General features: G+C 44.4%; 1 long non-coding RNA gene across 1 annotated transcript in view; it reads left to right on the forward strand.

Annotated features, from left to right (window-relative positions):
• Positions 1–2600: 2600 nt before the first annotated feature.
• The window catches only part of LOC116787686, a 55932-nt gene continuing 44408 nt past the window's right edge, over positions 2601–14124 (forward strand). The window contains exons 1-2 of the long non-coding RNA XR_004357389.1: positions 2601–2635; positions 2816–2889. This is a non-coding gene — a long non-coding RNA (uncharacterized LOC116787686). The remainder of the gene's footprint in view (positions 2636–2815; positions 2890–14124) is intronic.

A 14124-nucleotide genomic window follows, 5' to 3' on the forward strand; every position in this document is an offset into this window, starting at 1 on the left:
GCTAACTCAACTTCTTTTCCATCTTTTAGTTGAATGCTTTGATGGATAATTTTTGGTCAGACTAAATGATTGATATTTTAATCTTTTTCAGGGTTTACGTGGCTTGAAGCCATAAGTTTCTTGTAATGGAAATCCCATCAGCTTAGTGATTAGGCCTAAAGAAATTCAGTGCTCCATGAACTCCCACTTGCCCATTCATTTAAAAGTAGCTCTTGATTAATACATCTAAAAGATACATATCCAGTCCTTTGAGCATGGAACCTTGCAGTTCCCAGTTGTCCGGGTTTTATATGAGATGCAAAAATCCCCAGCAATCTCTCTTGCTATTCAAACATCTTCAGAAAGTGTTTAATCATTGGAAAGTGTGGCATCCTGCCTTTTCCCCAGTGTCTTTTTACTGTGACTTTTCCCTGTAGTGACAGTTAATTCCCCACTCTGCTCTTTGGTTCTTCAAGGTGCATGGCAGATGTTTGTCACTTCCCTCAGCTTTTTTACCAGGACTTGATGTAACATTTTGTATGAGAGAGACTGGGCAGATCTGTGTAAGCAAAAGGGGGAGTAAAATTAGGGCAGAAATAACTTCTTCATAAATAGAACCCTTGAGGTCTTTTTGTCACACTTGAATGGAATTGTTCCAGGTTCCTTCTCTGCTTTCAGTGGAGATGATCCCAGAAATCAATGCAATAATTTGAGGTATCTGTGCAGCATGTCTACATAGCCCCAGCTGGAGAATCCATACTGTGTGCTATTTAAGGCACTATGTAGACATGGACTTATGTCTGCAGAGAAGCTGTGTCTTAAATTAGTTCATTGACTTCTGGGCACTTCATTTCTGATGTGGCTGTAAAACTGCTTTCATAGCTCCCTGGTTAAGTGGATCTCTCTGCCCACTCACGTTTCCCTGGGTAGACAAATCCTGCAAAGGATACAGGCAGCTTGGCCATATCAGGCAACAGAATTTACCCAGTTATTCATTGCCTAAATATGCCAAATTGTTTTGAAATCCGTGGGTCTCCTTTAGCCTTAATGTACTCAGTGAAGAATCCTTTGAAATCCAGGTATTTATAGTGATGGAATTAAGAAGCTCTTATCACCTCCAAGGTGGTCTTAGTGCTCTCTGATGCCATGTGGCCCATTGCTACTGTTCATTTTTGCAATTATGTTTGGATTTCAATCCACTTATTATGTCCAAATTATATTTCAAGCATAATTTTTTGCTTCTGTTAAGTGCTTTGCTGAGAATCGCCTACACTGCATCTCCTGCCTCCTTATGCCCATTCATTTTGTTCTTCATGTCAGAATATATAATCAAATCTTTCTAACATGGATTTCGAGGTTTGGGGCTTTTTTTCCTCTGAAGTAAAACAGTGCTATAAGTACCACTGCATTCTCTTGTGGTCCTTCTGGATTCAAAGGGAGCTGCACAGTGTGACCAAGGGCAGTTGTATCCTCACACTTTGCAGGTTTCCTTTGATTATTGTCTTCCATTGAGAACGTAGAGGCAGGACTTGCCCAGCTTGCTTCTTTCATGTTTGGAAGGGTTGGTATTGCACTTGATGCTCAGATCTCCTAACCTTTTTGCACAGTCTCTCTGTGATGCTTTCAAAATAATGCTGTAGGTGTCTGACAGCTCCATGGGCCTTCTGTGATGCAGGCAGGCCTGAAATAGAATCACAAATTTGTGTTGGTGTGAGGCAGCCAAATGGTCCTTGATAGATCTGGGGACCCTGGAAACGCTGGAAAATAGTCATCCCCTGTAAACATCCTGTTCTGCAGTGCCTCGCTGAAAATGCTGCACTTGGATGTTATTTCATAAAATCACACGGCTGCACAGTCACAAATCCGTGAAATTCCCATCCCTGAAAATGTCTTGGTAGTGCTAAACTTGGAATCAAATTAGGTCATATTTAACAGGAGCTTTCCAGCTGTATGTCCCATATAAACCTTTGAAAATGTAAGGGCAAGGTGGTGTGTGTTGGTGTGGGAGTTTGATGGAGAAGGATGGGAGCTGCCTGAAAGAGAAGTTATATTGAGATGAAGAAAAATCCCCAGTGAGATTACGGAGGTTCAGGTTGGACATTAGGGAAAAAAAAAAAAGAAGTCACTGTGTGGGTAGTCTAGCACTGGAATGAGTCATCTGGAGAGGTATTGGAAATTCTAGCCTTTGAAATTCCCAAGATTAGGCTAGATGAAGCTGCAGGTACCTGATCTAGCGTTGATAGTGAAGTTCCTCTAAGCAGAAGGTTGGTCTAGATGACCTCTTGTCATGGGTTAGCCTCAGTAGCCACAGGGCCACTCACTCCCCCACAGTGGGTGGGGGAGAGAATTGGAGGGTAAAAGTGAGAAAACTCGTGGGCTGCAAGGAAAGCAAGGGATTCATTCACTGCTTCCCATGGGCAGGCAAGTGTTCATCCACCTCCGGGAGAGCACGGCTCCGTCAGGCATTACAGTGACTTGGGAAACAAACATATTCACTCCAAACATCCCCACTTCCTCCTCCTCCTCCAGGCTTTTATTGCTGAGCACGGTGAGATCATAGAATCATGGAATCATAGAATATCCTGAGTTGGAAGGGATCCACCGGGATCATCAGAGTTTGACTCCTGGCCCTGCACAGGACAGCCAGTGTGATATGGTAGGAGATATCCCTGTGATCAGCTGGGATCATCTGTCCCAGCTGTGTCCCCTCCCAGCTCCCTGTGCACCACCAGCCCCTCACTGGTGGGGTGGGTGGGAGGCAGAAGAGGCCTTGGCTCTGTGCAAAGCCTGCTCAGCAAGAACTAAAACCTCTCTGTGTCATCAATTCTGTTCCCAGCACAAATTCAAAACATAGCACCACAGCAGCTACTGAGAAGACAATTAACCCAGCCAAACCTCACTCAGTTCCAGGTAACATTTTTGTGTTGGGAATAGGTGCTACAGAGGCATGGGAGAGAGCAAGACATTACAAGTTCTTCTGAGGCGTGGAGCTGCATCTTGCAGCTCAGAAATCACCTTGCCTATCCTCTGCATGCCAGGAACAAAGCAAGCTCTGCAGATGATTTGCAGGGGAAAGATTACACTGTGGGATCTGTCAGGGTTGGAGGGGCAGGTGAACGCTGAGGGCTTCAGTGCTGTACATCATGTTCTTCTGGTGCAGAGAGGCTTGGGTTGTACAAACTACTTCAGCCTGGGCTTTGCATTCTTTATCTGTCAGCCCTCGGAATGTTTTGATGTGTTGAACATGGTGCAGGAATTTTACCTACCCATTTTCTGTGTCTTTGTTTACAATTTGTTGCTGCCTCTTGTGCTTGGTGTCATAATCCTGAGGGCACTAGTAGGATTTAATTAATCTGATCACTTGAGGCTTCCACAACACACCAGGTATGCACTGACAGCTCACCTGAAGCTCTGGCAGGGGGCACTTAGGCTCAGTCTGACTTGTGTTGAAGGTATGCTTGTACCTAGGCTTGTCTTCTGCTGTCCTGGTTTACTGACTGGTTTATTCTCCTGAGTAGAATTTTGATGTATGTGTAGGTAGCTTTGTCTGTTTTAAGCACAGGAGTGCTCAGAGAAATGGGGTATTTTCATGTGGATATTTTCATGCTTGTTAACTTCTATCAAGATGCAGAAGGGGAGACCTGTAATAAAATGAGATGTAACTCTAGTTCAGAGGCACAGTGTCCTCATTGCTTCATTCAGTGTGATTGTGCTTTATGTTTAAGAAGCTGGTAGGCAAGGGAGGATTTTCTGGTTAATGGTGCATAGCATCCTGCTTTTTAGCCAGTTCTCTGTGGTTGGAGATGGGTGTTCAGTCCTTTGGGCTGTACTCTAAAGCTCGCTGAAGTCACCCAAATCTTAATCATTGTCTTCAGTGGAACTGAAATGCACAGTCAGAAGAGGCAACTTGGTTTTGTTTGCAGTAAGTAGGACTGCCCAAACAGTGTGAGAAGCTTGGGTTGCACTTCAATTCACAAAACAATTCATATTGTTACATAAACGGTGCCTGAGCAGGAGATTCCTGAGGAAGACTTGGAAGGAAGAGGTCACGGTATTTCTGGCTCTGGTTCATCAGATGCACTGTGACTGCATCTGTGCATTGCAGTGGTACCAGAAAACAGTGTAAGATTTGTGTCTCAATGTAGTTTTGGGTCAAAATAAAAGAGGACTGCTAATCACAAGAAGTCAAAGCCTTCAAGTCAGAGTAGCTGTCTAAGTCCACTGCGGGCATCTAAGCCCCCTTATTTAAATGTGCCCCTCTCTCCTCCCTGATATCATTTTTTCAGTGGTATATTCCACTTCCATATTTAAAGTACTTTTTCCCCTGCTAGCTTACCTAAGCAGCTGTCAGCTTACCCAAGGGGTCCCTGGGTTTCTGGAGCGGGTGAAATGGCAGCTACTTGCAGTACATGAAGCACTGTGAGTTACTTCAAGGTGAAAAGCTCTGCAGAGACGGTAGTTTCTGTGTCTGCTGGGTGTTCTTCAGCCTGCAGAGGGGTCTCTGTTCTTTGATTTCACTGTCCCTGAGGACACAGGAGCCTTGTGGCTTTGAGGGAGGACAACAGGACAGTTTTTCTACCCATGTGGGTCCCTGGAGCCCTGGAAAAGAGGCCAGCTTTGCTCTGCTGAGCAAGAGGAGGAACATCTGCTTCTGGCCTACAGGCCTAGAAAATATGACAGTCCCCTCCCAGGCTGAGCTGGTCTTGTCTGCAGTGCTGTTCTCCAACAAGAAGCTTCCATGGCACACTGGCTTTGTAGCCATGGTGGTAAATATAGCTAAGTTCAACCATGCTGCTGGTCAGGACAGAGTATTCTCGTTTGGGGGAAGTGTTTGCTACAGCGTTGGAAATTAGGCTTTCCATCTCCCAGTAACACCCTCAGGAGATGTTGTCCCCACTCTTCCCTGCTGGGCTTTGGAGGCCTTATGCTGAGGCGTCATCAGTCTTAAGAATACTTCAACATAAAAGATGTTTTTGTTTTATCTTGCTATATTTAGGCCTCACGTACAATAGGAATACTAAACTTGGAATGTTTAGAGCATACGGGGGTGTTGATATCTTATATTTAGCTTGATCTGTCAGTTATACAAGCATCTGTCACAGACTAGCAGATGGCAGAAAGCCCTAATAGGGTTCAGAGGGAAAAGAACCAAGATCTTGGTTATTGGGGACATGGTATGCTTAGGAGGGAAACATGCTCCTAAAACATATGCCAGTTTTCTACACGAGAGAAAGAGCTGAATTCTGATCTGGCATGATCAGCATGGGTCTAGGATAGTGATTATAATAATTTAATGTTTGAAAGCTGAGATGGCTCAAGAAGGTCACTTGAGCTCGGGTGCCTTTTTTTGGGGGGGTAGTATAAAGGTACATGAAGACATGGTCCTTAGTCCGGGGAGATCTGCAACCTCTTGGCTAAATGTATATTGCTTTGAGGCTCCAGCTGTTGGAGAGGAGTTAAAAGAAGTATTTGGCTGAGAATGTGGCTTTACAGCCAACTTACCCTGACTGAGTTATGATCTGCTGCCAAAAAGGAGCAGTTCTTCTGCCTGTGCTCAGCTAATGTTCCCAACAAGCCCATATTTACTTGGGTGTTCTTGAAGTTGTGCTGTGAGTCAGATTGGCTCCCTGAGCTTGGCTGAAAACTGGTTTCCAGCTTCATCATTCTTTAGATCCAGTTGCTACATAGAACATTAGTGGCAGTGGTGGAAAATGGGGGAGTGGGAGAGGAACGGGTACCAAAAGGTATAGGCAGGGCAAAAAGTGAAGAGTGTTCCTTTAAGTGACAGCAAAGTCTCACATGGGTCTCCCATAGCATTCTCCGGGGGGTGCTGGTTGCCAGTGGCTGAACAGCCAGCATGTGCCCAAGTGGGCAAGAGGCCAATGGCACCTGGCTTGGATCAGCAATAGTGTGGCAGCAGGACCAGGGCAGGGATTGTCCCCTTGTGCTGGGCACTGGTGAGGCCACACCTCAAATCCTGTGTCCAGTTCTGGGCCCCTCACTGCACGAAAGACACTGAGGTGCTGGAGCGTGTCCAGAGAGGGGCTACAGAGCTGGGGAAGGGTCTACAGAGTAAATAATAGGAGGAGCAGCTGAAGGAGCTGGTGTTGTTCAGCCTGAAGAACAGAAGGCTCAGGGGGGACCTTCTTGCTCTCTACAACTCTCTGACAGGAGGTTGTAGCCAGGTGGGGGTCGGGCTCTGCTCCCCGGGAACAAGGGACAGGACAGGAGGAAATGGCCTCAAGTTGTGCCCGAGGAGGTTCAGGTTGGACATGAGGAAGAATTTTTTACTGAAAGGGTGGTCAGGCATTGGAAGGGGCTGCCCAGGGAGATGGTGGAGTCCCCATCCCTGGAGGTGTTCAAGAAATGACTGGACGTGGCACTCAGTATTCTGGTCTGGTTGACAAGGTGGTGTTTGGTCAAAGGTTGGACTCAATTCTGGAGGTCTTTTCCAACCTTAATGATTCTTTGATTCCATTTGGTGATTCTGAAGGTCACTGAGACCTTGCCTTGAAAGTACTGCACTGTGATAGCTGCTGGGAGGCTCCAGCTGCAGCCCCTGCTGGGAGGTGTGGGGCCGGAGTTTGCAGGATGTGCTCTGCTCCATTCTGTGGGGCAGCTTGCCTTGCTCTAACAGAAAGTAGTCACTGTCAAAGGAATGCTTTCCCCACTTCACATGAAGATGTATTAAGTGATTCATTGTGGTCGTTTTACTTTTTCACTAATATGCACTTGCTTATACAGACTCCTTGTCTCATCAATTAAGATGAATTATGAATTAAGTTGAATTGGCTGAAAATGGCCCATTTTTAGAGACTGTAGATGGTGGTTTTTCTTCCCCAAGAAAATGTTTTCATTTTTTTTTGCTCAAAAGCAAGCAAACAAAATCTCTATGATAAATTTATTGATGTAGCAGATGTAGTATGTAGTCAAGAGGCAGTAAAATCGACCCCTTCTGAAATGTTGAGGCCAGGCTGTCTAAATCACTATTTCCCTCTGCTGTCAGTACTGAACCAGAGGAGGCCACTAAGTTGATTAGAGGACATGGAGCAGTTGTACTCTGAGGAAAGACTGAGAGAATTGGGATTGTTCAGGCTGGAGAAGAGAAGGCTTCAGGGTGACCCAGCTGGGGCCTTCCAGTACCTGAAGAGAGCCCACAAGGAAGATGGAAAGAGGCTTTTTCCAAGGGCCTGGAGTAACAGGAAAAGGGGCACTGGCTTCAAACTGACAGAGAGCAGGTTTAGATTGGATATTAGGGAGAAATTCTTCCCTGTGAGAGTGGTGAGGCCCTGGCACAGGTTGTCCAGAGAAGCTGTGGCTACCCCATCCCTGGAAGTGTTGAAGGCCAGGTTGGATGGGGCTCTGAGCAACCTGGGCTAGTGGAAGGTGTCCCTGCCCACCCCAACATGATGATCTTTAAGATCCCTTCTAAACCAAACCATTCTATGATTCCACGCACAGTTCTGCTGGAAAAAGGGAATTGATGGATGTGTACAGCAGTAGAAGGATGTGCCATTTGCAAGTTGCTGAGAGAAGCTTAAGAACTGAGGGAGTGGGGAGGAAATAGGGAGGAGAAGAAAGGGTAAAGAAGTCCTAAAGCTTTCTGTGTACCTGCTTACTTTAAATGTGTGGTGGGAATGAAACATCTTTAAACAAACAACTTTGCAACCTATAGAAGTGAATCAGTGACTATCATTTTCATAGAAATGCTTCATTTTCTATCTGGCTTGTCTACAGCACTTAATCAGGGCTTTCTTGGAAAGGCTGGGTTTGCAGTTAGTGTGAATGCATCACAGAAGCAGTTTTGGGTTTACTGCATACTTTCTGTGCAGGGATCTAAGTGGGAAGGGGCTTTCTTTTCTAGTGATGGCAGCACTGCTTTTCTATGCTTAAGTTAGTGGGAACCTCCTGAATCCCAGGAGTAGCTTTAGCCCCTCAGAGGTAATTGAACTTTTATGGAAGTCCCAGCTGTGGTTTCGAGAGCAACTTTTCTCCTAAGGAGTTGACAGAAGCTTTAGCTGCTTACCAGTGAGGGTAGAAATTGTTCTGGCATGCAGGCTGGATTTGCAGTGAGCTGTGTGGAAGATAAAATTTGATGCTGGTGGAGGTTCTTCCACGAAGAAGTAAAGTTTTCCACTGATTTGCTTGGAAGGACCTAATGCAGTGCCCTTTCATATTTTAATGAGCTTTGGAATGAAAAATGATTCATCAAGCTTTCTTGCTGCCAGTCAGGTAATAATCCCACTTAGAAACTGCTTAGTGGTTCTTCTGGTGCAAACAGAAAACAGGGCAGCACTTCACTCTCCATACTCTGATGCATGAAGCTGTCATCTTTGTTGGTAATCAATAATGCTGCAGAAATAGCTGTGCCATTGGTTGTAGCTTCATCTTGCAAATAATGAAAAATTTCCTGGTAGCAACTGGTTGGGTGCACATTTCCAAGTGGACTTGAAGAAATGGATCTATTTAAACTGAGAGAATCTGCTAATTTAGGTACCTGAGAAAAATATTTAGAACATATTTTTGGTCTGGACTTGTAAGTAAAAAAACTTCACCAACAAACAAACAAAAACCAACCACCCCCCCGAAAAAAACCCAACAACCAAACAAAAAAAAGTGCCAGATACTATAATTCTTTGTTAATAACAGCAATCAAAATATCCAACTATTCATAATTTATTTTTCTTTGTTTTCACTGGGTTTGCCTCCTCAACTGATAGAACACTTTTTTTCATCCAGAATATCTTCTTACTGAAAAAAAACATTTTTAGCTGACCCCAAACAGTTCAGCCAAAGGAATGTTAATAAAAGAAAATATTAATAATCCTTACACTGAATAGACTTTAACTGGAATATTATTACAAGATGCAGTAGCTCAGCCTAAGGACAAGAAGATGTTTATTTTGTAGCTGATTCAAATATTGGAGTTCAGTTACATCCAAATGCTTTGAGGAAAATTAATCAAGTAATGGGGGATGGGGGCAGTCAGGGAGAAGTCTGATTTTATTTTGAACTCCAGACCATCTGCTTTCTAAAAAGGAATAGCTCTTAAATGGAAGATGCCTTTTCTTAATTATTTAATTTTCTATATACTTTTTTGTTTCTACATTGGCCTACCACACCATGTCCTTATCAGCATGTAGAATTCCTTGTTTTCCTGAGAATAAAATTATTATTTTCTTGCTATATGCCTTTATGTCATACATTTTTATTTCTGTGGAGGGAAAAGTAGTCACTTTTGGGGAAGTTCAAACTGAAGAACATCATTTACATGGCAATGAAGTCCTCAAATTACCAGTGTAATGTTGTTGGGGGCTCTCTGTATGGCTGGATCTAGTGTTCTCCCCTTTGGAAGATGCCAGACACTTGTCAACTTTCTTTTCTTAGAAAGAGTATCATCACACTCTTCCCACTCCCTTACATTAGCAGGCAAGAAGAAGGAAGTCAGGAAGCTGCAGACTGGTCATGCTTACCTTGATGTGTGGAGAAGTGATGGAAAAACTCATCCTGGAAGCTTTTTGCAGGCACAGGGAGGTGATCCAGAGTAGGCTGCATGGATTAATGAAAGAGATGCTGTGCTTGACCAACCCTGACAACCTTCTGTGGTGAAATAACTGGGCTGGGTCATGAGGGGAAAGCAGTGGACATTGTCTACCTAGGCTTCAGTAAGGCTTTTAAAGCTGCTTCCCTCACAGTGAAGCTGATGGAGGGTGGGTTGGATGAGTAGACTGAGAACAGGCTGAAGGGGGTGGTCAGTGGCATGAAGTGTCTAATTGGAGGCCAGTAACTGGCAGTAACTGGGTCCAGTCCTGTCCAGCATCTTCATTAATGATCTGCATGATGGGGCAGAGTATTCCCACCACAGACACAAAACTGTGAGTAGCAGCTGATGGACTTGGGGGTTGTGCTCCCATCCAGGGGGACCTGGGCAGGCCGGAGAAATGGGCTGACAGGAACCTCATGGAGTTCCTCCAGTGCCAAGTCCTGCAGATCTGGGAAGGAACAACCCCATGCACCAGTATTTGCTGGGGACTGACTAGCTGGAAAGCAGCTTGGCAGAAAAGGACCTGCCAGACACCAGAATGAACATGAGCCAACAGCAGCAAAGAAGGCTAAAAGTATCCTGAGCTGTATTTGGAGGATCGTTGTCAGCAAGTCAAGGAAGGGGATCCTTTCCCTCTGTTTAGCACTGGTGAGGCCACACCTGTAAATATCGTCTCCAGTTCTGGGAACCCAGTATGAGAAAGACATGGATGTGCTGGAGAGAGTCTGATGAAGGGATTGGAGCGTCTCTCCTGTGAGGAAAAGCCGAGAGTGTTGTAACTCTTGAGAGGTTTTGGGGATTCTTACCAATGCCATAGGAGGGGTACAGTAGATGGAGCCAGTTGTTTTCAGCAGTGCCCCATGAGAGAACCAGAGACAACGGGCACAAACTGGAACACAAAGTTTTCCCTGAACATCAGGAAAACTGGTGTGCTTTTTTTTTTTTTTTTTTTAGTGTGAGGGTGACTGAACACTGCCACAGGTTGCCCAGGGAGGTTTTGGAGTTTTCATCCTTGGACATGGTCTAGGGCAACCAGCTGTAGCTAGCCCTACTTGAGCAGGGGAATTGGACCAGATGACCTCCAGAGGTCCCTGTTAACTTCAGCCAGTCTGTGATTAGTAGTGAAAATAACCCACTGGGTTCCTTCTCAGTGCATTGAGATAGGTTCCGACCTGGAATAAGTTTCTGCTAAGGGTGGCTGTTTGGGTATTTAAGTCTTGAATTTCCTCAGAATTGCCCTGTACAGCTCTGCAGAACAGAAGTCTGAAACTACTCTTGTGCCACTCAGTCTGTCATTGTCACTGATGAAAGTTCAGGAATATAGTGGAAATATTGACAGGAATCACCATTTTATAAGTAACAACATGACCTATATCCCTGTAGTAGTTATCTCTTTTCTCACTTTTAAGAAAAGATGAGTGTGCAGACTGCTTTTTATATTGGATAAATACAAGTACCTGCCTCCAGGAGAACAACAGAGTTTGTGTCTGTAGCTTTTTACTTCAGGCTTGAGCTTTTCAATTACTGTTTGCTGTTGCTCTTTAGCAAATGGAAAGTGCTGTGTGGGGAATTCTGCTCGGTCCAGTTGAGGCTGAGGATTGACTGTCCTGCCTTATGGCTTCATACCCGCTGCTTTTTAGCAGCTGATATAGATATGCTTTAGGGAAACATACAGAATTACAGCATTTCATTAGTTTGGGATTGGAAAGACCTGGTTACTTTGGAGAACCTTATCTCCCAGACAATATGATCTCTGTGTGTCCCAGTCTATCTCCCACCCACACAATGAGATTATCATTCCTTCTAGGGCATTCTTCAGACTTTTTTAGTAGTTGATGTGGTATTGCTTCTAACCTTTCCCCTTTCAAGAGAGTATTTTCCAGCTCTTGCCATTAGGGCATTTCTGATGACACTTGTGTCATTTTCTTTTTGCACCTAAATCCATTAGTTTTAGTTGTAGACTCCCACTTTATTCTCCATCCTGTGTCTGTCCTATGAGAATGCCAAATTCCTGGAGATGGTTACAGTTCTTGTTCTTCATCACTTGATAGTCTGCCTGTCTAATGATGCAAGATATAGATAGTGGTGGTTATAGCTTAGTATCTTTCTGGTATTTTCTGTTTACAGAACTGATTATGTTATGATACCCTCCTATATAACCTGGCCTAGGACTTTTTTGATGGTAATATCATCAAACTGGTTGCTCTATGTATTTCTTAGAATTACCTAGTAATAGAATCATAGAATGGCCTGGGGTGGAATGGACCTTAAAGGTCATCTTGTTCCAACCCCCCTGCCATAGGCAGGGACACCTTCCACTAGACCAGGTTGCTGTGAACAAAATGTCCTTTATAGACATCTATGAGCACTTCGCTTGGCTCCCTTTAAGTGACCTTTACAATCAGTTGAGAGGAAAAGGAATTGCTGGGTGACAACCTTAAATGTTGCCCTGACAATAAGTGGATTGCAGAAATACATGCTTGACTCTAGTGACTGTAATGGGAGTTCAGATGACTGGCTGAGATGTTCTAGTGAGCCCATGGGTTGCTAGAGATAACCAGGGTAAATCTTATCCCCAGCTTCTAAAACCTGTTAGAGATTAGATATAGGTCTGATGCAAATTTTCAGCCTAATAAAGAATGACAGTGACTTTGAGCAGGCCCAGATGACCTGTTAAGTACCTGGGAAGCTGTAGAGCACATATGTGAAACATCTATAAAAGAGCCTTTGATTCGGTTGATGTGGTGGCATTTCAGAACCATCTTTTGCAGTTTAGGCATTTATTTTTTTTTTTAGTCTCTCTGTAAGCATCAGAGTTCTTTTTGGCTCATGCTTAATGGTTCACTGCTAACTTAAACAGATGTATGAATGCACTTCTACATGGAGTCTCGTAAGGATAAATCTTCTAAGTGATAGGTACTGAAGTGCTCAGTTACTGCTTTAGCTGAGGCCACAGAAGGACCTGAGATGGAGTGGGTGGTGAGATGGAGAGAGTGACATGGTTTTCTCTGTTCTCTAATTCCCTTATCATAAATTGTGTTAATATTAGCTCTCACATTTTTCATGATTCAGGAGAATGTTGTAGAGGTAAACATGGGCTACTAGTCAAGCACAAGTGCAGCAAGAGAAAGGATGAAAAGAAAATGTGGAGGAAAGCAGAGTAGACTCAAATAGGGATAGTAGAAGGGAGGGGTAAGATTGTGCTTTTCAATGACCTTCCAGTGATCCCCATGGAAATGAGCCCACCAAATTAAAAAATCGGAAGGCTGAGCTATGTACTCTATCAAAAATACACCAGGTTGAGGTGGAAGAGAGCACTTCTTAAATGAGTCAGATGAGTATTTTTGTCAAAGATAGGGAGGTGGGAGGGAAGTCCACTAATGCTTTGCAATTTAGTAGCAACAAGCACCCACAGGAGCAGAATGTGTGGGTGTGCCACTGTACTTGAGAAGGAATATAGATACATGTAGATATGTGTGTACCTTATGTGTGTAATGGAGGGTTTGTATCTTTGAGCACTGTTTGTGGGAAGGGGTTGTTGTTCTGGTACCTATGAATGAGCCAGTTGGCTTCCTAACCCTCTTAGGTCTATTTTTTTTCTCCTGCCATTTGGAGCATGATGCCTGGTGATTACCAAGCTATGCAAGTGTGTGAGGTGGGCTCACTGTAGATGAAGACATTAGGATAATTGCTTGCTAATCTCATAACAAAGGATTTGGATATCATTAAAAAAAAATTTGAGTAAGTGTAGTCCATATGCACCATCATAGCCACTAAGGTTAATCTGAAGTTCTTAATGCTGATCAAAATCCAATCCAAGCAGCTCTGCAAGTTGTACGAATGTTGGATGTGATTTGACAACCAGGGAGACACTTCTTAACATGACAAACAACACTTACTGGAATTTCTGGATATGTGAAATGAGTTTCCAGCAAAGAGATTTGTGTACTGTCAGTCCCTATTACTAAAGCACATACAAAACATGAATGCAGACACCCACTTCCCCAATCTTTTTAATGCCCTAAAGAAAAATCAGCATTTCTTTGACGTTCAGAGAATCACAGGATGGTTTGGTTTGGAAGGGACCTTAAAGACCATCTTATTCCAACCCCCTGCCATAGGCAGGGACACCTTCCACTCTCCCAGGCTGCTCAGAACCCCATCCAACCTGGCCTGGAACACTTCCAGGGATGGGGCAGCCACAGCTTCTCTGGGCAACCTGTGCCAGGGCCTCCCCACTCTCACAGGGAATAATATCCTAATATCCAATCTAAACCTGTTCTCTGTCAGTTTGAAGCCATTCCCCCTTGTCCTGTCACTTCAGGCCCTTGGAAATAGTCTCTCTCCATCTTCCTTGTGGGCCTCCTACAGGTACTGGAAGGCCACAATTAGGTCACCCCAAAGCTTCTTTTTTCCAGGCTGAACAATCCCAACTCTCTCAGCCTTTCCTCACAGCAGAGCTGCTCCATCCCTCTGATCATCTTGGTGCCTCCTCTGGACTTGCTCCAACAGCTCCATGTCCTCGTTCTGCTGAGCCCCCAGAGCTGGAGGCAGCACTGCAGGGGGGTCTCGGCAGACTCCCAATCTCTGGCTGAAGTACT

Source organism: Chiroxiphia lanceolata, chromosome 5 (genome assembly GCF_009829145.1).
Source record: "Chiroxiphia lanceolata isolate bChiLan1 chromosome 5, bChiLan1.pri, whole genome shotgun sequence".
NCBI classification, from domain to species: Eukaryota; Metazoa; Chordata; class Aves; order Passeriformes; family Pipridae; genus Chiroxiphia; species Chiroxiphia lanceolata.